Below are 24,430 nucleotides of genomic sequence, written 5' to 3' on the forward strand. Positions count from 1 at the left end.
CTGCAGCAGGCGATCCTGTCCTTCTGGGACAGGACATCGAGGGATCTGGACTCTCGGATTCACCTTCCTCCTCGGGTTCGCATGGATCTTCCGTGGTGGCTGTCCCCTCAGAATCTGACTTCGGGAAAATCCTTCCTCCCAATCTCCTGGACAGTCGTCACCACTGATGCCAGTCTCCTGGGTTGGGGCGGCGTTCTCCGGGCTCGGACGGTTCAGGGGGTGTGGTCAGAGGTGGAAGCCCGCCTTCCGATCAACATACTGGAGCTCAGAGCAATTTTCCTCTCTCTGTCTCATTGAACCCCCCTCCTAGCGGGTCTCCCGGTAAGGATCTAGTCGGACAATGCCACAGCCGTGGCCTACATCAATCATCAGGGCGGAACCCGCAGCGGGCAGGTGATGCAGGAGGTGAAGAGGATCCTCCAGTGGGCGGAGGCTCACGTTCCAATATGTCTGCAGTGTTCATCCCAGGGGTCAAAAACTGGACGGCAGACTTTCTCAGCCGCAACAGGGTGGATCCTGGAGAGTGGTCTCTGCATCTGGACGTATTCGAGGACATCTGTCGCCGTTGGGGCCGCCCGGACATGGACTTTATGGCGTCCAGGCTCAACAACAAAATTCCCACTTTCCTGGCCCGAGCTCGGGATCCGGAGGCGTACGGGGTGGACGCTCTGGTGTCTCCGTGGCAGCACTTCACGCTCCTCTATGTCTTCCCACCACTGCCTCTACTCCCAAAGGTTCATCACAGAGTCGCGGCAGAAGGAATCCCTACCGTCCTCATCGCCCCCGATTGGCCTCGCCGCGCCTGGTTCTCGGAAGTCACTCGGATGCTGGCGGATGTTCCGTGGCCTCTTCCTCTCAGGGAGGACCTACTGTCTCAAGGACCTCTCTTCCACCAGAATTTACAGCCGCTTCGTTTGACGGCGTGGCTGTTAAGACCACCATCTTGAAGAAGAGGGGCTTCTCGGACTTTGTCGTGAAGACCATGATCAAAGCCAGGAAACCAGCTTCTTCCCGGATATACGATCATACCTGGAAGGCCTTTTGCGAGAAGATAGGTGCTTTCCCCCTTCATTTCTCCGTTCCGGTGGTCCTCTCCTTTCTCCAGTCGGGTCTTGAGATGGGAATGTCCCTGAGCTCTCTGAAGGGTCAGGTCTCCGCTCTGGCCATTTTCTTTCAGCGCTCCCTGGCTCTGCTGGGTCCGGTGAGGACCTTCCTGCAGGGGGTGGCGCATTTGGTCCCTCCGTATGTCCCTCCTCTGCCCCCCTGTGATCTGAACCTTGTTCTGTCTTCTCTCCAGGCGGCTCCTTTTGAGCCTCTGAGGGACATTTCCCTGAGTCTTCTTACTTGGAAGGTGGTCTTTTTAGTGGCCATCGCCTCTATCAGGAGGGTATCGGAGATGGCCGCCCTTTCCTCTAAGGAGCCCTTTTTGGTCTTCCACAGGGATAAGGTGGTACTGCGCCCAGTCCCTTCTTTTTTGCCCAAGATGGTCTCCGCCTTCCACCTTAATGAAAACATAGTTCTGCCATCCTTTTGCCCCGCTCCGGCGAACCCCAAGGAGCGCGCTCTCCATTCTCTGGATGTTGTCGGTTACTGCCCCATTTCGCCGCTCGGACTCCCTTTTTGTAGTTCCCGAGGGGCCTCGTAAGGGTCTGGCGGCCTCCAAGGTCACTGTGGCTCGGTGGACTCGGTCGACTATTCCCATGGCCTATCGATCCCGGGGTAGGGTTCACCCAGCGGGGGTTACTTCGCTCTCCACTAGGGCGGTGGGGGACTCCTGGGCTAGGCGCAATCGAGCCTCTACATCACAGCTTTGTAAGGCGGCCACCTGGTCGTCCTTACATACCTTTAAAAAGTTCTACCAGCTGCACTCTCTGGCATCGGCTGATGCTGCCCTAGGGCGCAAGGTATTGCAGGCTGTGGTTCCTGTTTAACCGTTGGACGTTTTCCCTCTGGTGGTGCTGGTCTTCCCACCCCATGGACTGCTCTAGGACGTCCTATGGTCTGTGTCCCCCAATGGAATGGGCGAGAAAAGGAGATTTTTTGTGAAACTCACCTGTAAAATCTTTTTCTCGTCTTTTCCATTGGGGGACACAGCTCCCACCCATTCTTGTCCGTTGAAGGAGGGGTTGGTTCTATTCTATTCGGACCTTATGGTTAACGGCCCGATGGTGGTGTTCCTCGGTTCGGTTTTTCTTTGTTACTATTTGGTTTTTGATCTCCTTCTTTTACTGCTTTTGCACGCACTGAGGTCCTCCTGTTGGAGCATGGGGGTATAGCCAGTGGAGGAGGAGCTGTTCTTTCTTATTTGCATAGTGTCTCCTCCTAGTGGTGGCCTAAGCTATACCCATGGTCTGTGTCCCCCAAAGGAAAAGACGAGAAAAAGATTTTACATGTGAGTTTCACAAAAAATCTCCTTTTATATATATGAACTCATCATATTATTCCTGCAATTGAGGAAACATTGCGAAATCTACGAATCTACTGGACTATTACGTGATTTTACAATATTGCAATATATCAGCAGCCAAGTATGCGTGGAGGTACATGATATGTACGGAGTGATTCTGCGACCCATATCACACACCTAAAGCAACAGGTGAAACTCGAAAAATTTGAATATCGTGCAAAGTTCATTTATTTCAGTAATGCAACTTAAAAGGTGAAACTAACATATGAGAGACTCATTACATGTAAAGCGAGATATTTCAAGCCTTTATTTGTTATAATTTGGATGATTATGGCTTACAACTTATAAAACCCCAAAGTCTCAATTTTGAGGTACCCTTGCTCAGGGGGTATGGATTAATTAGCTGACTAGAGTGTGAGACTTTGAGCCTAGAATATTGAACCTTTTCGCAAAATTCTAATTTAAGCTGCATTAATGCAATTCCTTTTAATTTGCATTACTGAAATAAATGGACTTTTGCACGATATTCAAATTTTTCGAGTTTCACCTGTATGTACATGTTTTTAGTCTGTACAATATTTTAGACGTGTTTTTAGATATTTTAGATGTGTATGAGATTTTGAATGACCCCAATAAATATATGGTATATCTAAAGTGTTTCCATGTGAATTACCTATGTTAGAGTGCCAGTCCATCTTATAATACACTGCTCAAAAAAATAAAGGGAACACAAAAATAACACATCCTAGATCTGAATTAATTAAATATTCTTCTGAAATACTTTGTTCTTTACATAGTTGAATGTGCTGACAACAAATTCACACAAAAATAAGAAAATGGAAATCAAATTTTTCAACCCATGGAGGTCTGGATTTGGAGTCACACTCAAAATTAAAGTGGAAAAACACACTACAGGCTGATCCAACTTTGATGTAATGTCCTTAAAACAAGTCAAAATGAGGCTCAGTAGTGTGTGTGGCCTCCACGTGCCTGTATGACCTCCCTACAACGCTGGTGCATGCTCCTGATGAGGTGGCGGACGGTCTCCTGAGGGATCTCCTCTCAGACCTGGACTAAAGCATCTGCCAACTCCTGGACAGTCTGTGGTGCAACGTGACGTTGGTGGATAGAGCGAGACATGATGTCCCAGATGTGCTCAATTGGATTCAGGTCTGGGGAACGGGCGGGCCAGTCCATAGCATCAATGCCTTCGTCTTGCAGGAACTGCTGACACACTCCAGCCACATGAGTTCTAGCATTGTCTTGCATTAGGAGGAACCCAGGGCCAACCGCACCAGCATATGGTCTCACAAGGGGTCTGAGGATCTCATCTCGGTACCTAATGGCAGTCAGGCTACCTCTGGCAAGCACATGGAGGGCTGTGCGGACCTCCAAAGAAATGCCACCCCACACCATTACTGACCCAATGCCAAACCGGTCATGCTGGAGGATGTTGCAGGCAGCAGAACATTCTCCACGGCGTCTCCAGACTCTGTCACGTCTGTCACATGTGCTCAGTGTGAACCTGCTTTCATCTGTGAAGAGCACAGGGCGCCAGTGGCGAATTTGCCAATCTTGGTGTTCTCTGGCAAATGCCAAACGTCCTGCATGGTGTTGGGCTGTAAGCACAACCCCCACCTGTGGACGTCGGGCCCTCATATCACCCTCATGGAGTCTGTTTCTGACCGTTTGAGCAGACACATGCACATTTGTGGCCTGCTGGAGGTAATTTTGCAGGGCTCTGGCAGTGTTCCTCCTTGCACAAAGGCGGAGGTAGCGGTCCTGCTGCTGGGTTGTTGCCCTCCTACGGCCTCCTCCACGTCTCCTGATGTACTGGCCTGTCTCCTGGTAGCGCCTCCATGCTCTGGACACTACGCTGACAGACACAGCAAACCTTCTTGCCACAGCTCGCATTGATGTGCCATCCTCAATAAGCTGCACTACCTGAGCCACTTGTGTGGGTTGTAGACTCCGTCTCATGCTACCACTAGAGTGAAAGCACCACCAGCATTCAAAAGTGACCAAAACATCAGCCAGGAAGCATAGGAACTGAGAAGTGGTCTGTGGTCACCACCTGCAGATCCACTCCTTTATTGGGGGTGTCTTGCTAATTGCCTTTAATTTCCACCTGTTGTCTATCCCATTTGCACAACAGCATGTGAAATTGCTTCCTAAGTGGACAGTTTGATTTCACAGAAGTGTGATTGACTTGGAGTTACATTGTGTTGTTTAAGTGTTCCCTTTATTTTTTTGAGCAGTGTATATGTTGAGGAAGGGTTGAGACGTATGCATATATACCCATGCATGCATGCAAACACGTGCGTGCATGTATGGTATATATGCATACATTGACCACCATATCCTGGGATGATGTGCACAGATGTGCCCAGCATCTGTGCACGTTTGCCCATGGGTGCCCACAGGGGCTCATGGTGGCCCCTGTGGGAAATAGGTGCCCCCTTTAGACTGTGGCCCCCTATGATTATATACATATATATCTATATCCCCCTTAGAATACATAGGTCTGTGTCCCCTTAGAATATTAGTTCCCCTTCCATGAATAAAATACCTGTTTTCCCCCCCTCCCTACACCTGAAACCAAGCCTTCACACAGATGCAATCTGGTTGATTGCATCAGAATGACCGGACTAAGGTCCGGTCATCCTGATAACTTCAAAGGACTCGGATTCCACAGAATCTGAGCCCTTTGATATAATTGTCGCCAGCGCCGCTGGAGACAATTATACATGATAGAAGAAGGGGAGAAGCCTCCTCTCCTTCTATTATGTGCATTCCGGCAGCGAAATTAACATCTCGCTGGCCGGAATGCAGAGTGCCACAGGCGGGAGATCAAAGGCTTCCCCCGCCTGTTGGCATGTAAGCGCGGTCCCAATGCGCTCATTCAGGAGACGCACGGGCCGGCGCAGTGACATCATCTCACTGCGCCAGCCTACGTGTCTCCAATGGGGGCGCGCGTGCGCGCCACCCTGTGGGCGGTGACGGCAATGCGGGCCGCCGGAGATGAATATCCGGCGGACCCGGCACTAGAGGAGAGAGCCGTGCCGCCCACCGAGAGTGAGAAGACCCCTGGACGAACGAGCAAACCCCTGGACGAACGAGCAAGTATATATTAGTATCACCCCCTTTATTATGCCCTATACCACCAACGATATACTCCCTTGTTATTAACCCTTAAGTCCCCTGTTCCCCCACCACTATACCACTAACGATTTCTCCCCTTGTTAACCCTGTCAGCCCCTACCACTATAGTGTATCCTGTTCCCCTGTTGTACCCCTGATTTCCCTATTTGTACCCCTGATAACCCTTACCTCATTTAACCCTATTACCACCTCCCGCGGTCCTATCACTGTATTTGTGCTTTGTGGTCGGCTTACACCCCTGTAAGACCACCGTTAACCTTCGTACACCCCATAGGGATAGTATATAGAACCAGGTGGGTGGGCTGTTAATATTGAGTGTGTGTATTGTATAGATAGTTTGTGGGTGGAATTTGGGAACGTGTAGGGTAGTTTAGTACTGTATATTTAGTGCTGTACTGTTAGTGCATTGCGTGCTTAATGTATTAGGTAATAATAAATACTGTGTTTTATGTACAACTATTCGTGTAACGTGTGGTTATTAGCGATAGTTAGTGTAGTAAGGCGCATGCAGCTAGCATAGTGATTAGTGTAAGTAAAGGCAAAGTATTGTAATATTACATAAAGGTATAAATAGGCGGAGTCATCAATAGACGGCTCCTCCTATTTATGAATATTAATTATTGATATTTGCATAAATATTAGTGAATAATATTCCCCCCTTACAGTATATAATACTTACCATTGGAAGGGTGATTCAACTGGACTAGAGCGCCAATCCTTGGACATGGAGGAGTGAGCCATTGCCTTATTTCAGCGTTTAGTTCTGTGATCGTGTCTCCCATAAACTGCAGTGATTTAACATTGCAGTCCATGGGAGATTAAAGGGGTTGGCCACTTTCTGGCTACTGTTGATCAATGTGTTTGTAAATTATATGGCACTTACTAATATAGTCTTTGTTGATATTCTGCACCATTTTCTAGATTTCATAAATAATTCTCCCTTGTTGGTCAAGTCTTTTGTGCTGTTCACACAGAGGTCCTGTCCATAAAATGGCTGCTAATGGAGGGTCATGTGACCAGGAAAATCACTCTCCTTCCAAACACACTGCATTTGCAATAAAACTCTCAACATTGCCAGTGCAGATGGCAGATGTGATGTATTTGAGTGGAGAAGGCTGAGTGATGTGTCTATTTTTGACTGGCCACATGACCCTCCATCAGCAGCCATTTAATGAACAAGTCTTCTGTGAGGTTTGGCCAGGAAGGAGACATGACTTATGAAATATAGTAAACGGCACAGAAAATCAACAAAGATTATATTAGTAAGTTTCATATAGTCATCTTACCTTCCCATTTTTGTCCATCTTCAATTGTTCCTCTTGCCTTCTCAACTCTGTGGAAACCGTTTTCTTTGCCTGTCCATGCAGCTTCACTCAGAGAACCTGCCTCAGTACTGTGGTCTGCCACCACTGGACACAGTTTTAACAGAAATCAGAAGCCTTACAAAGTTCTAACCCAAAAAATCTTGAAAAATATTATCACTGCACATGTTTCCAGGACATCATCCATGTCAGCACCACTGGAAATTGTCCTTATTGATCTCTGTAGGGACAGGAAGACAGAGATTAAAAGGCCCCTCCCTGCCCCAAATCTCCAGTGTTCTTCCTGTCCATACATGGCTATGGATGCAGAGAGAAGTCCCTGTGTGGGATGAAGAAAAAAGAATAAAGAAATCTTCTTGTTTTTGTGGGTCTGAATAAGGCAGGGGTGTCCAGCCTCTCCTCGGCTGCTTAAGGGCCTAGCTAGCACCTCTGGGACGAGGTCCCCTAGCATTACCCAGATACCTCCTAGCCTTTGGCGGTGTCTTGAATAAGCCGCAGTATCTGTGGTGCCGATGCGCTTCCCCTTGTGGGCTAAGTGGCGTCTCCTTTCCTCTCCAGCTTCAGTAAGCGCACATGCATGTTAGATGTCATATCTTGTCGCGTCATCAATCACCGTGAGAAGATGGTGATGCACAGTAGCGATGCTAGAGATCTTCTGCTGGGAGATCTTGCATTGTGGGGTCGACTCTACCCTTTGGGATTGAGTCCCCCACAGGAGGAAGGAAAAGCATCGTGGCTGCAGGGGGTGGACCAAGCAAAGTAAGCCCATTTAAGGGGAGCAGACCATATAGTCAGATGTTCCTGCTACTATGTCTGGTGTTAAAGGGGATATTAATTATTGATATTTATGCAAATCTCAATACTTAATATTCATAAATAGGGGTGGGTCGTCTTATGATAACTCCGCCTATTTATGCCTTACGTAACAACAAATCGCTACTGGTTGCCTTACACTAACCACTAAACTAGCTGCATGCGCCTTACTAACTACCGCTAGTAACCACACGTTACACAATAGGTATAAATATGACAGTATTTATTAATCCTTACTGAACATAACACACATAATACACTAATAATACAGTACCAACAATACACTACAGCTATGGCTGTCGCGCCTTACTACTAAGACGCGTTTATGTTTCCAACTATATATATCTATATCAAAGGGAATAGGTATATATAGTTTATGGCAACCCACAGCAAGGTAAGTACACACACTAATACGGTTCTTTCTACGCTAACACAATCCCAATTCCTCCCCAGTATCTAACTATAATACACATACATACATTTACCAGAAGCCCACCCAGTCCTATCAATATACTCTCCCTACGGGAATAACAAGGGGTAAATCCAGACACTGTTGCGTCTGGGATAAGCAGGGCAGTCGGGAAGGGGAGTCAGGGGTCGGATCCTGGGGGAACACAGTGGGATTAGGCTCAGGGCAGGGGAAGGTACCAGGGGTTATGGGGAAACCAGGGCTATAGGGGAACACAGAAGTTGGTGGGTTGAGGGTTAGGGGCTATAAGGGGTTAATCAGGGGCAGGGGATCGTTGGTGGTATAAGGGGTTACTTAGGGGACTACAGGGACTGCAAGGGAATCAGGGGATATGAGGGGTTAATCAGGGACAGGGGATCGTTGGTGGTATAAGGGGTTATATGGCAGGGGATAATATATATATATATATATCTATATATGTTGTACATATATATATATATATCGTTGGTGGTATAGGGAGGGGGATATACTTAGCGGTAATATGCTCGTGTTCCAGGGGGGCTCGTTGTCCAGGGGATGCCTCGCTTGCTGGTGGTGGTGCTGGACTAACCCGACTGCAGAGCGGAGTGCCGCCGGTCTATTTAAACTTCGCGGCGCCCGCTCGCAGTCCTCCTCTTGGCGCCGTGCGCATGCGCACCGCCGGCCTCAACCCGTGGGCCGGCGTGGTGATGTGACGTCACCGCGCCGGCCCGAGGATCTCGGAGCGCGCTTCCAGGGGGGGGATCCTTTGATCCTCCCGCCTGTGAAGCGGACGCTTACCTCCGGCGCTGTAATTACAGCGCCGGAGGTCAGCCACTCACAGGGGCATGGGAACTCTTTGTTCCCATGTCTCTGTTAGGCGCACCATCTCCGGCGCGGCCGGAGATGGTGACAAAGGGCAGAGGATCTTATTGATCCTCTGTCCTTTGTAGAGGCCGACGCTGGACATAATTGTCCAACTGTCGGTCTCCTCCACCCACCTGGCAGGCGCACTTCGGCGGGATTCCGGCATATATGCGTATAGATGCTTGGGGCACATCTATACGCATATATGAACGGACATTATATTAACATAGGGGCAGGAATAAGCCCTCCTATATTATAGGGGCCCATATACATCCATAGATGTCTGGGCCACATCCATAGATATATATGTACCCATATGGCTTACACACACAGAGATGCATGCCGCCCAGGGGGCACACATACATCTCTATGTGTGCAACACATCACAACTGGACGGGCCCAGAAGAAGGGCCTACATATACATATATACATACATATACATATACATATATATATGTCCCTTCCCTCAACAATCCCCCTGTTGTCGGGAACACGACAATAAACATTTTGGGGGAAGGGTTGGGATGTATTAGTCTCCTCTCAATCGCCCTCTAGGTGACGATTCAGGAAGGACTGAAGTAATATGACCCTTAGGTACCTAGACATCACCTATAATGACCAACATCTCCGACCTGCCCTCCACCAAATGCTTCCACCCACCGAATACATCGTCTTCTCTTTGGATAACTTCCTTGGCCTCTTATATTATGATCCTCAGGTGTCAGCCACTCCCTATGTAGTCTATTTCTGACTCTGGAATGGCTTCACCCTCACTGTCTTTAAATCACTCCACTCAGTGACCGTGTTCTCTCTTTGCCAGTGTTGTTCTTCTGGCGTCTGTTACCCCCAATGTTGGTGCCGGAAATTAATGTAGCACCTCCTTATGGGGTACGGACGGCCGTAGGCTGACCTTTCAACACCAGTATGACTTTCATCTTAATTTAAGACTCAGTTGTTGGAGAGGTTCTCCCATGGACAGATGCATAGGTTTTTACAAGGCAGGTCAGATTTTCAGGTGAGAGGTGATGTCATAGTACCTAAATCCTACCTGCGGGAAGGAACCCCGCACTACCATCATTCAGTCCAACCCTTACAAAAAGTCACCATTGTCGATATTGAAGCGGCAAATACCTTAGTGATGAGGGGCCTGACCCTAGGGAATCTATCCTACCCCACTCATACAAACATGTCACATCCCTCCCAATACAGCCCAATTCAATTCAGTGTGTACCCATAGAGACTCATACCATAGGATGCAAGTGTGCGTCCAGCCATTTTGTCTCATGACTGTCGCACACTTGCACCCAGAGTGTCCATGGGTACATGAGGAACTCACATGCAAATAATCAATATAAATCTATACACGATATGATGAGGTCCTAGGGTGGCCTATGATTATACCCTGAACCCTCCTATGAAAATCTACTATAATACGTGTATACATACACACAATGCTATGAGGTCACAGGATGGCTTTGGAGGTACATCCTGAACCCTCATAGGAAAAGCTACTACCACACAATATTTATATACACACACAATACTATGAGGTCACAGGATGGCTTTTGGATTTTCATCCCGACCTTCATAGGAAACCGTATGTCCATGCGATCTCTGGCTTCAGGACTTTGTTGGAGCTAAGTCCTGAGCCTCCTACGATTAACTTCGTGAAGTTCTGTCTGGTTCTGGTTTAGCTGGTCCGCAAGTCTCTTGACCCTCCTGTAGATTAGACACAGTCCCGTGTACATGACGATTACCAGAACCAGAAGAACTATCACCGGATGAATCAATAGGTTGAAGAAGGATGTTGCCTTTGGACTGTAGCCGAACAGACTTTCCCACCAGGAGATCTTGGAGTCTTTGTCCAACGCAGTTGTGATTGCCGTTATTTTATTCTTGTCGTGCATCAGTTGGATGGTGGCCTGTTTCTCTGTTTCTCGAAGATTCTTAATTATTTCGTCTTCTTGGCTGAAGTCTAGCAGGAGATGTTTGAGTTCTATCCCAAAGCCAAGAGGGATCTTCTGGAGTCTCACGGGTACGTCAGGGCGGATGTCGAGTCTCTTCTCCGGGGTGATTGGTGTCCTTCCTTGTAACTCTGCGACATCTAAACCTAGGACGGGACTAAGGGTGCAATACGCTCCAGGGAGGAGTTCTCCTCTCTCAGTGCAGTTAGTTCCATAGATTGTATAAGACATGTTTTGCCTTTGGTACCAGCACCAATACCCCTGTCCCAAGTATTTAAGGGATGAGGGTATTGGGCTGGCCTTCATCTCACAGGACCCCTCGGTGCTCCAACATTGGTGTCTTAACACCCGATCCTGACTACCTTGACAGAGGATAGCATCCTCTTTCTTCCAACATCCCTCTGTGTCTAACAGATAAGGATGGCCTCTCTCATAGGTTAGAACGCCCGGGGGGAGCTGTGGATGAAGCACCGTCTGGTTATTTATGACAATCCCTAAGTTAATTGCACTGTAACCCTGTCTAAGATGGCCAGATACAGGAGCCAATGACGAAGCAGTGCAAGTGAGATTCCTACAGCCGTGCCACTGGACTACCCACCAGTTGGTGTGATTGGCTGCAAAAGGAGATATAAGAGGACTTACCCGTTGGCGGAGGTTAAATGGGAAGTGGCCGCCGTACAATGATGATACAATATGTTTAAGGTTGCCTGAGAGTTCACTCTGGACCTGCGTACACGCCAGTGCGAGCTGAGCTCTATCCTGTTCTTCCAAGAGACCCACAACTAACCTTCTAAACTTCTCTCGTAAAGCAGAAGATAGAGAGGTAGTGGCATCTATGTGCGAATGTTGCAAACCCTCTAAGACGTGGTTTACATCAAGCTGGGTCTCGAATCCTTCTCCGGCATGTCGCGCAACATCCCCAAGTTTACCTCTCAGGACTTCCATATCCATAGTGTTCAGGGCGCCCACTCCCAATGCACCTCCGCCTAGTCCCATGGCTATCAGGTCTCTTCTTCCCCTGTGATTTCTGTGTATGAGATCGTCCTTTCTTACCTCTTGCCCCGCCTCTATCCAACCTCTTATCATGTCAATTTGGTTCCTCACAAACTCCCCACATCTGTGATCCCACTGGTCGACTCGGAAGTCATCTACAGAAATTCTCCAAGTAAATAGGACGAATTTTGTCCCCGTGATGATCTTCCATGGGGAGGACAGTTGAGGAGCTATAGGATCTGCCAATTGATGGATAGGGGCGTTGCAAGAGTTTAAATGCATTTTTACAGGTTGTAGACCTGTCGCTTCATAGGGGATCCTCACCACCGTTACACAAACTTGCCCTCTACCTCTGAACGGATACCATTGGTCATTTTCTCCAACCTGTAGCACTAGTTTTCCTACGGGTTTGGATTTAGACAGATAGGCCCATTGTGTAAATGTCCAGCACCCTTCATCTACTGCCTCGCAAAAAGGCCATCTAAACGAACCATCTATATTGATGTCAAAGTTAATATCCCTGCCACTGGGGTCTTTCCAATCGGAAGACACATACCTACCCCGGTATTCCTCATTCATAGGGGTACCGTCCATCCATACATCCACTGTAGGGGTATCCACCCCATTGCACACTAAATCCCAACTCCAGGGATTAGTGTCCAAGGTTACCATCTGGGTATCTTGTTCCCAGTGGGCATAGGTGACGAAATAATATCCAGTCACCTCCTGAACACAATTGTCTCTCATGATGGTGATCATAAAGGACCGTATGGATGGAGATCCCTTTAACTGAGCATACCTGGGATCCTTGGCATCTGTCCGTACTTTTAAAACGGTGGCTCGGTAAAAGCCTTCCAGTTTTACCGGACCACTCTGGTCATTCCATAGGGCCTGGCCAGAGTTACTGCAGTTTAACTTTAGCATCACTATACTGGTTCGTATGTAATCTGTGGACACATGTCCTTGAACATAACTGGATTCCCTAGTGATAATCATCTGGGAATCTCTTAACATACAATAAGCTTTTAGGGTGCCCTTTACCGGAATGGGTCTGTCAAAATATGTCCTTACCCTCAGCCCATCTTGGCTATCCCTCCTTATGAAGGTAGCTTTAAGGATATACCAGCCACTATACTCTGCACCCGTGACATCCTCGGGACTCAGAACCCCCTCCTTGGTACACAACACTGTGGTAGTGTTGGCTTCCACTTGTTTGTAAGGATGTAAGTGAGGGTCCTTAGACACCCATCTTAAGGATCTCATAGGAGTAGGGTCAGAGTCCCGAAAATGTCTGAATTCTTTGAGGCAGAGTGCATGTAAATCATGTTGTATGGCAGACACATTCTCCACCGGGGTATAATGTTGAATTACACCTTGGGCAAAACTCTCCCTCTGGAAACCATACAGATACCACTGTCCTGGTGTAAATGAAAAGTTCTCGTATGGTTTCAGGATTTTGCCCTCCAAACATTCCACCATTAAAAGGCCGGGTTTATTCATAGATATGTCAGCCATATCTATCTTAACTCCCAGGCCCTCCCCCAAAGAGGTTGAACCTGCCATCATCATGCTTACCACCAGTGCCACAAATTGGGGATATGCCATGTTCAGAGGATTTGTATATCTTTTCAGGCTAGTCGTAACCTTGGTGAGTCTCCCTCCCGTGATCTGTTAATTCAATGTGAATGTAATTAGTTTCATGGATCCACCCTCGACCCACCAAAACACCCCCCCCCCCCCCCGGTCACCCAACTCTGTGAGGGTTCATGTTATTGAGTTGGGGAGGCTCGGGTGACCTTGGCCTGGTCGATATGGATCCATAAAACTCCCTGTCGCCTACGTGACTTTTTCTTGGTCGTCATCGGCCTTTGCACCTTTAGCATGGTGTCACCCATTACTTCAATAACCTGATAGGGTCCTTCCCAGTTTGCATCCCAGGGGCCGGCCCGACGGAAGATTTTCACCATCACTAGCTCTCCTATAGAGGGCATTGGCGTTTCCCCCTGTAGATACGGTCTGTGTAGCCGTATCGCTGCATGAGGCAATAACTCCTTCAGGTTTAGTTGTACCTGTTGGAGAAACAGGTCTCTGGCGATGGCGTTCTTCACTGGTTCTGACACTAGGGGTTCATTGGGTAGGCATAGGGGCATTTTGCGTCCGGTCATTAGTTCAAATGGGGTGATACCGGTACTAGTAGCCTCGGTAGCTCGGATTCCCATTAGCACGGCTGGCAGAGAGGTTACCCATGAGGAACCTTTCTCCAGTAGTGCTTTAGAAAGTCGTGTTTTTATGGTCCGGTTCATCCGCTCCACGATGCCCGCAGACTGAGGGTGGTAAGGCACATGAAACCTTTGCTTTATATCTAAAAGACCACAAAGTGCTTTCATTACCTTACCCGTGAAATGGGTCCCTCTGTCCGACTCTATCAATCTGGGGATACCCCATCGTGACAGAACCTGTTCCCAGAGAACACGGGCAGTGGTTGTAGCCGAATCATTAACCGTGGGGATGGCTTCTACCCACTTAGAGAAGACATCCACTACCACCAGTGCGTAACGATAGTTACGACTTCCTGTTGGTAAAGGTCCGATAAAATCTATTTGTAGTGCGGACCACGGACCATCTGCAGGAGGAACTCGCTGCAACACCGGCTTCAGGGCTGACGCCCTTGGGTTAACCTGAGCACAAACCAGGCACTGTTGTGTTACTTCCTCTACTGTGTGGGACATTCCTGGCCAGTATAATTTGTCTCTCAGGAGAGACAAGAGTTTATCCCGGCCCAGGTGTCCAAACAGTTGGTGGTTCAATCTGGTTAGCTCTGCTTGCAGATGCTGTGGAACCACGGGAAGAGGAAGTTGCTGTGTACCGGTATCGTAACACAGGATCCCCTGTTGTATTGACCAGGGATGCTGTGGAGATGTGAGGTGTGTCATTAGAAGAGGATCTTTTGCTTGTTCCTCCTCAAATGACACCGGGCCTTTACTCAGGTTGGTACGAACTGCAATCTGGTAGGCCGGTAACGGCTCAGTGTCTGTTTCCTGAAGGATCCCAGACACTGCCGCTAGTTTGGCCAATTCATCCGCCTTGTTGTTACCTAACGTCAAAGGCTCATCCCCTTTCTGATGCGCAGGGATTTTTATGATGGCTGCTTCCGCCGTGTGTGCCATGCCCCATTCCCAAAGTTCTTTCAGGACCGACAAATGAGCCAGAGGTTTGTTTTGGCTATCCACAAATCCTCGTCTTTTCCAGGTGTCCAGGTGCAGGGTGAGAGAACGAACTACATATGAACTGTCGCTATATATAGTTCGTTTCCCTGGGGGTTGAAGAAGCAAGGCTTCCTTGACCGCCTCCAGTTCCGCCCGCTGTGCCGACATGTGACCTGGTAACTTGACAAGATTCTGGGTACCTGTGGTCTCATCCAGCACGGCAAAACCTGTGACATAGGTCCCATCCATGAAAAATCGAGAGCCATCCACAAAGATGACTCTGTCTTCTGGATGTTTATCGGTCCTGAAAATTTGTGGCGCGTTGATATGCGCTGGTTGGCCACAGTCATGTTCGGTGCCAGTTAGGTTCAATAACTGGGACAGAACATACTTGGCTTTGTGGTTCACCTGCAGACTCCGACCACTGAGATCCATAATCCACCTCCCGAATCTCTGTTGAGAGACTCCAGGGAGTGTATCACGGAGCAAGAGGGCCAATGGAGAGTGTGGAGTCTGTAAAGTGAGGGGCCTGAAGCCTACAATATGCTCAGTGGTTTTGACGGCATAGTGTATGGCTGCCAGTTGTTTGGCACGCTCATCGAACCCTCGTTCAACAGGCGAAAGTAACCTGGAGAAGTATCCCAGCGGTCTAGTGTCATACCCTATCTGCTGTAGGAGGACCGCTGAGATAGACTCCGTCCCTGCATGCGCCTGTATGGCTATTTCCCCTTCAGGATGGGGAGTGGCCAATACAGGGGCAGAGGAGAGGTCCCTTTTCAAAATAGAAAAGGCCTCTTCCTGTGCATCAGACCAACCTTTGATTGAGGGGTCTTCTCCTCTGAGGAGTTCATAGAGGGGTTTTGCTTTGGCAGCAAAATCCTCTATGAACTCCCTCATAAAATTAGCAACTCCCAGGAATTTTCTCAAATCCTGTAGAGTGCCCGGTCTGGGTAATTTTACCATGGCTTCCACTCTGGCTGCCACGATTCCTTTGGCTCCAAAAGAAATTTGGACTCCAAGGAAAGTCACCTCTGTTCTGGCCAAATTTGCCTTGTGGGGACTCAGCTTGAGTCCTGACTTGGCCAGGAGTCCCAATAGCTCTTTTAACAGAACCAAGTGTTCTTCTATGGTTTCTGTGTGTAAGAGCAGGTCATCCACGTATTGCAGAAGGCATTCTGGCCGTGAGAATACACTCAGAACAGCTGCCAATGCCTGGTGAAAATATGTGGGACTACTGTGGAACCCCTGGGGGAGTACACCAAACATGTACTGTTTGTCCCCTACTGTAAAGGCAAATTTGTACCTACAGTTTTCAGTGAGTTCAATTGAGAAGAACCCATTGGCAACATCTATGGTTGAGAATATGCGACTTTTGCCGCTTATTCTGGCCATGATGTCGGGAGTCTGTGCCACCACTGGAGCGGACATTGGGGTGTATTTGTTGAGGACCCGGAGGTCTATGGTGAGCCTCCATGCATTGGTGTCCTTTTTCTTTACTGGCCAGAGGGCATTGTTGCATTTAGAATTGCCCTCTATGACCACCCCCCTAGTTTTCAATTCTTGGACGGTGTCCAAAATTGAATAGGTGGCTTCTGGCGGAAAGCGGTATTGGCGTTGAGGTGGAGGGTCGGGACCCTGTATGTCCACCTGAACACCAATCAGTCTGCCACAATCGTTTTTTCCCTGGGCCCACAGATCGGGGTACTCATACACAATAGGCTCAAGGTCTGGATTATGCGAGATCTCAGGCCATTTGTGTTCAAGTACTTCAGTAGAGTCATCTATTGTTGGCAATGGTGGTCCCAGAAACTGGCGTTGGATGACAAACACCTTGGATTGTCTGGGACCCTTCCATACAATACTATTTGCCAGATCTAAGATCCACCCATTTTGTGTCATTACGTCGGTTCCAATAATGTTGTCAGAACCGGGGTAATACCACATGGGGATCCTAAGGGTCGTGTGACTGGTAATCTGGACAATTACTTCTTCTATTCTGTGGGCCCTCACCCCCCCTTGTTGGTGATCAAATCCGATCACCACACACTGAGGGCTGTTGGGATGTAAATCATGTTTGACATTGGTAATGGAAATTTCCGCACCAGTGTCAAGCATGATTTCGGCGTCCTGATTTTTGATTTTGGCCTTTATGTGGGGTCTCCCTGAAGAATCCAGTATGATGGGACATACTGGCGCCAGATCTTTAGGGATCCCTGATCTTCAATCAATTTCTACCAGACTCCCAGTAGGTACCTGTGAGGTACATACTGCCACTTGTGGGTTCTTGCTATGGACCCTTTGTGTGGATTCCCGGGATTCCACACTCATTACCGAACGCGCTGGGTCATTCACAACAGCCACACGTTTTGGTGTCTGGACCTGTGAATGTCCCAGATATTCCCCCACTGGTTTGGCATAATTAGGTTTCATCTTGAAACCGTTATTATTGCCTGTTCTCTCAGGATTTGTCCGGTTGTTACGTGACCATTGTGGACAATTCCTCTTTATGTGCCCGTATTGTAAACATAGGAAGCATCAAATGCCTCCCATTCTTTCCAATGGCGGGGCTGTGGGGCGAATAGCCGAGTTACCTTTTGTGTGCTGTACCCGTTCATCTTGAGATGTATCGTGTACAGGCGCACGCTCCGTCACTTTGACGGATTTCCTATTGAGCAGTGTATCCTGTCTGCACTGCTCAATAATCATAGCAGCATCCGTGAGGGATGGCTCCCTAGCTGCACTCAACCGGATTGCAGTGTCAAGGTATGGGAATTTTTCCACAAACATACGTATCATACCCTGTGGAATTCCGATACCGTGATCTTTTGTAACCCTTCTGTACATTGCTTCAAACCGACTACACATAGACAGAGGTTCGTCATGTATAGTGGGTTTGAACTTGGACAGGATATCCGGAGTGACGTCCCAATGGCCCGTTGCCAGTCTCATGAGTATGGAGAGACGTTCCTCCTTGTCATAAAACTGTCCATTCATGGGTTGCGTCCTCCCCGTTACCTCATACCTTTGGTTTAGGTGTGTAGGTAACCATAACTTGAATAACTCCATGCGATATTCGTGAGCCACTGAATACTTGTTACAGTGACCCTCGAAGATATCACATGAAGTAAACGGATCTACACTGGGATCATATGTTGGGATCTCCTTGCAGATCCGTAACAGGAAGTTTATCCTTTCCATACTGGAATGGTTAGGATAAAAATCTTCCTGTCTTTCCGGACGCGTTGGCGGATTGGAAGTGGTAAATGGCCAACCACTTTCCTCTCTCCAATCGTTGCCCTGTTCCTGGCATCGGTTGCTACTATTCTCCCTGGGTGTGTGGGTGAAATGTAGCGTCCGTTCCACCTGTCCCCTAGTGTCTACTGTATCGGATGTTTGATCCGTGGAAGATCTTGGCGCTGTCGCCGCTATCTCCCCCTGTGCCGTTTCCGAAACACAAACCTGTTTCGTGGGCACCATACTGTTAGCACCAGGCCGTGACAGATTCGAGATGACCTGCTGCAAATCCGCAATGGTTTGCGTTTTTGCAGCCAGGTCCTCTCGAAGTTGAACAATCATGTTATCCATAGATACCGTATTGTTCCTGAACTGGTTTATCTCAGTGTACAGTCTGAGCAGTTCCTTATCCATGTCAGAGTAGAAACTCTCCTTGTCCGAGAGTCTAGACTCTAACACGCAAATCTCCCTGCCCCTCTCGACCGTACACTGGGATTTCTCTTGTAATTGTGTTTGTAATGTGTGTAATTGTTTAATGTTCTCAACACAACAATTGCAGTGGAAGTTTGCAGTGTTGGAAACTTCCTCTGCCTTTGACGTGCTGTTAAGTGTTTCCAGATGTTCCGGCTTCCAAATGATATCCTCAAAGGTGTGAACCAATTTGGCTAACATTTGGAGTCGTTTTTTTGTTTTTTTAAACATGCTGCGATTAATGTAGAGTTTGTCATGAGCGTATGCCTGGTCCAATAAGGTGGACCATAGCAGCTCAGTGGATTTGTACGTGGTGGGGATGATGGGGTTGTATGTGCTATGTTTGCTGAGGTGTTGCAGTGTGGCGAAGTTCATACTTACTTTTTGACGAGAGGCCATCTTCATTGGTGTCGTTTGTTGTGCTGTGTTGCTGCGTGGAGGAGGTCCTTCAATATTCGGAACGCCTTCTCCCGACCAGCCAGACGACTTATGTTCGACTTCAATGACGACGGTACTCTCTTCAGTGGGCGTGTAAAGGAATCATAAAATATTAATACAGAAAAAAAATTTTTAGATTCTCTGCTGTAGAGATTGCTCTGTGTCTGGTTCTGATTGAACAAACCGCTCTCCCTGTACAAACTATCAGGCAATGGACGCTCAGAATCCACTGACCGCGTCCCTCCCGCCTGACTAGTTCACAGCGCAAGCGATTCTTTCCACCAAAACCAAACACAGAAAACAAATTCCTAGCAGTGGGCCTGGCTCGCCAATGTTAAAGGGGATATTAATTATTGATATTTATGCAAATCTCAATACTTAATATTCATAAATAGGGGTGGGTCGTCTTATGATAACTCCGCCTATTTATGCCTTACGTAACAACAAATCGCTACTGGTTGCCTTACACTAACCACTAAACTAGCTGCATGCGCCTTACTAACTACCGCTAGTAACCACACGTTACACAATAGGTATAAATATGACAGTATTTATTAATCCTTACTGAACATAACACACATAATACACTAATAATACAGTACCAACAATACACTACAGCTATGGCTGTCGCGCCTTACTACTAAGACGCGTTTATGTTTCCAACTATATATATCTATATCAAAGGGAATAGGTATATATAGTTTATGGCAACCCACAGCAAGGTAAGTACACACACTAATACGGTTCTTTCTACGCTAACACAATCCCAATTCCTCCCCAGTATCTAACTATAATACACATACATACATTTACCAGAAGCCCACCCAGTCCTATCAATATACTCTCCCTACGGGAATAACAAGGGGTAAATCCAGACACTGTTGCGTCTGGGATAAGCAGGGCAGTCGGGAAGGGGAGTCAGGGGTCGGATCCTGGGGGAACACAGTAGGATTAGGCTCAGGGCAGGGGAAGGTACCAGGGCTATAGGGGAACACAGAAGTTGGTGGGTTGAGGGTTAGGGGCTATAAGGGGTTAATCAGGGGCAGGGGATCGTTGGTGGTATAAGGGGTTACTTAGGGGACTACAGGGACTGCAAGGGAATCAGGGGATATGAGGGGTTAATCAGGGACAGGGGATCGTTGGTGGTATAAGGGGTTATATGGCAGGGGATAATATATATATATATATATCTATATATGTTGTACATATATATATATATATATATCGTTGGTGGTATAGGGAGGGGGATATACTTAGCGGTAATATGCTCGTTGTCCAGGGGGGCTCGTTGTCCAGGGGATGCCTCGCTTGCTGGTGGTGGTGCTGGACTAACCCGACTGCAGAGCGGAGCGCCGCCGGTCTATTTAAACTTCGCGGCGCCCGCTCGCAGTCCTCCTCTTGGCGTCGTGCGCATGCGCACCGCCGGCCTCAACCCGTGGGCCGGCGTGGTGATGTGACGTCACCGCGCCGGCCCGAGGATCTCGGAGCGCGCTTCCAGGGGGGGGATCCTTTGATCCTCCCGCCTGTGAAGCGGACGCTTACCTCCGGCGCTGTAATTACAGCGCCGGAGGTCAGCCACTCACAGGGGCATGGGAACTCTTTGTTCCCATGTCTCTGTCAGGCGCACCATCTCCGGCGCGGCCGGAGATGGTGACAAAGGGCAGAGGATCTTATTGATCCTCTGTCCTTTGTAGAGGCCGACGCTGGACATAATTGTCCAACTGTCGGTCTCCTCCACCCACCTGGCAGGCGCACTTCGGCGGGATTCCGGCATATATGCGTATAGATGCTTGGGGCACATCTATACGCATATATGAACGGACATTATATTAACATAGGGGCAGGAATAAGCCCTCCTATATTATAGGGGCCCATATACATCCATAGATGTCTGGGCCACATCCATAGATATATATGTACCCATATGGCTTACACACACAGAGATGCATGCCGCCCAGGGGGCACACATACATCTCTATGTGTGCAACACATCACAACTGGACGGGCCCAGAAGAAGGGCCTACATATACATATATACATACATATACATATACATATATATACATATATATACATATATATATATATATATATATATATATATATACACATGCACACCTGAACATGTCCCTTCCCTCAACATCTGGCAAGCTGGAGGGGAACACAAACCACCCTGCGCAGGTTTATGTAAGTGGCTCTTCCATGCTTATGTTCCTAAAGTTCTGTCTACCCCGTACGTTTTTTTTGTTTTGCGCTCCCTGCCTTCCCAGAGCCATAACTTAAAAAAATAATATTTATTCACATAGCCGTATTGTTTTTTGCGGGACATGTTGTACTTTCCAACGCCACCATTTAATATTGCATATGATGTAGTGGAGAGTGGGAAACAAATTCCAAATGGGGTGAAATTGAAAAAGAAAATAAATAAAATTCCGCCATAGTCCGCCAGGTCAGTAGAATCCGGCAATACCTTATATCTATAGTTTTTCTTACGTCTTGATCGTGATGAAATAATAAAAAAGTTGGAAAAAAAATCTGTTTTATTTTTTCCTCGCCATAGTTTGACAGCTATAACTTTTTTTTATAATTATGTGTACGGAGCTGTATGAGGGCTTATTTTTTGAGGGGCCATCTGAACTTTTCATTGATACCATTCTGGGGTGTGTATGACTTTTTGATTACTTTTTATTTAGATTTTTTTGTAGAAAATGAAGCAACCAAAAACAGCAATTCAGCCATTTTGACTTTTTTCAGTTTTTTTCTGTTTGCCGTATGGGGAAGATATTTTTATACTATGGGTGTTTTCGCACATGGCGATACCCATAATGTGTATTTTTTTTTTTTTCTTTTATTTCGGGGAAAGACGGGTGATTTGAATTATGTTTTTTATTTATTTTTTTACACTTTTTTTTTATAGTTCCCATAGGGAACTATAACAAGCAATCATTAGATTGCTATTCTCATAGACCACAGAGGAGACAAATTTATGGGATGAGATCCCAAAAATTGATGTCCATGTCGCCAATGTGTCAAAAAAGACCACTCATCTCCACTGAAAGATCCGATGGATTGGAAAGCAGACGGGTTATTGAAGAAAGCATGGGAGTCCTCAGCAGCACCAATTACCAATAGGACTAATCCCTACTGTCTCGGCATTCAGAGCTTAGACCAGATAGCAATTTATAAAACTCTACATGTTTCAGTGATACTTTCTGCTCCCTCCTTGTGTCCTACAAGTTAGAGTAGCATTTCAGTAGGAGGCAAGGACTTGAGAAGATCAGTGAGTGACATCAGCTTGAAGTCCACCAGATCCCTGATACTTTGGATGAGACTGACCTTTAGGCTACATGTACACGACCGTATGTGTTTTGCGGTCCGCAAAAAAAAAAACAGGTGACATCCTTATGCTATCCGTTGTTTTTTTTTGTTTTTTTTGTTGCGGATCTATTGTAACAATGCCTAAAACGGACAAGAATAGGACATGTTCTATTTTTTTTGTGGGGCTACGGAACGGACATACTGATGCAGACAGCACACGGTGTGCTGTCCGCATTTTTTGCGGACCCATTGAAATGAATGGCTCTACATCCTATCTGCAAAAAAAAAACGGAACTGAAACAAACAACGTTCGTGTGCATGTAGCCTCAGTCTGACCAGTTATGTAACTGCTATGTAGTCTGAGTGAATCACGTGACTTCTCTGATCACAATAGGGACTAAAACAGGCAGCAGACAAAGTTAAAGGAAAAATTACACATGCTGCCAATGGTGAGTACTACACACATTATAAACTGAAGTAAATCCTGCACTTGTGGCCCGTTGCTAATGACGATCCCCAGCAAAAATGCATACAGTGGAGGATGCCCGCAGCGAACCACAAGTACCACAATAGACATCCTACACAAGATAGCAATTATGTGGATGTAGTAATCAATATAGCAATATAACAAAATAGCAAAGACAGGTGCACTCTGCGGTCTTACTAAACCCTCAAACTGATGTTAAAATTGAGAGATTAGCCAACATATCCTACGGTGTAGGACATGTCTGAGCCCGAGCACCGCGCCAAGGTTTCTCAAGTAGCTCGGGAACCTAACACTCACCTACCTGCGCCGTATGGGCACTACCAGGATCCAGTGGGCAAATTACAGGAGCATGAGGCCGACTCACAAACAACTCACCAGTAACCTCCAACACTTGGTGAGTGTTAGGTTCCCGAGCTACTTGAGAAACCTTGGCGCGGTGCTCGGGCTCAGACATGTCCTACACCGTAGGACATGTTGGCTAATCTCTCAATTTTAACATCAGTTTGAGGGTTTAGTAAGACCGCAGAGTGCACCTGTCTTTGCTATTTTGATATATGAGTACTACACACCACAATAATAAAAACAAAATGCACACGGGTGCTTATTTAATAAAGACTATTTGGAAAGCTACTTCTTTAAATTCTTTAATGAAGGCACATTACACCCTAGATCTCACTCTATAATGGAAAAAATATTCAGTAGTTCACAAGGGTGTAATGCTTATATAAGTAGGACTAATATCCTTGTTTAATAAAGTGTCATCAACATAAACCGGTTAGACCAGTTAAACTTAGGTGCTCACTTAAAGCTTAGTGAGGCCTAAAAATGTCTGTTTTATCAAGGCCTTTTGATAGAAGTAAATGTAAGTTAAAATCCACCCAACCTGTAACTATAGGTTTCAACTGCCCTTGAAGGGGTTGTGCAGGCAACAGATACTGATGGCCTTTTCTCAGGATAAGGGTCAATTTTCACGTCAGTATTTTGTAATCCGCATAATTCATTTCAACTGCCCCACAAAAAATGCAGACCGCACTCAGTGTGCTGTCCGCATCCGTTGTTCCATTCTATTATGCGGATCCGCAAAAAAATATATAGAGCTTGTCCTACTATTGTCTGCAACATGCGGTCCGTGGCCCAGTTGTAGTCAATGGGTCTGCGGATGACATACAGAATGCATCAATATGTCATCCGCATGTCATCCCCAATTTCTGGATCCGTTTCCAGGAAATAGAAAAAAAATTAATTTTTTAGTACCCAAGCAAAATATATTCCACCTTCCGTTTTTTTGCAGAAAAACGGAACAGATGCTGATGTACAATTT

This window comes from Bufo bufo, chromosome 1 (assembly GCF_905171765.1).
Source record: "Bufo bufo chromosome 1, aBufBuf1.1, whole genome shotgun sequence".
NCBI classification, from domain to species: Eukaryota; Metazoa; Chordata; class Amphibia; order Anura; family Bufonidae; genus Bufo; species Bufo bufo.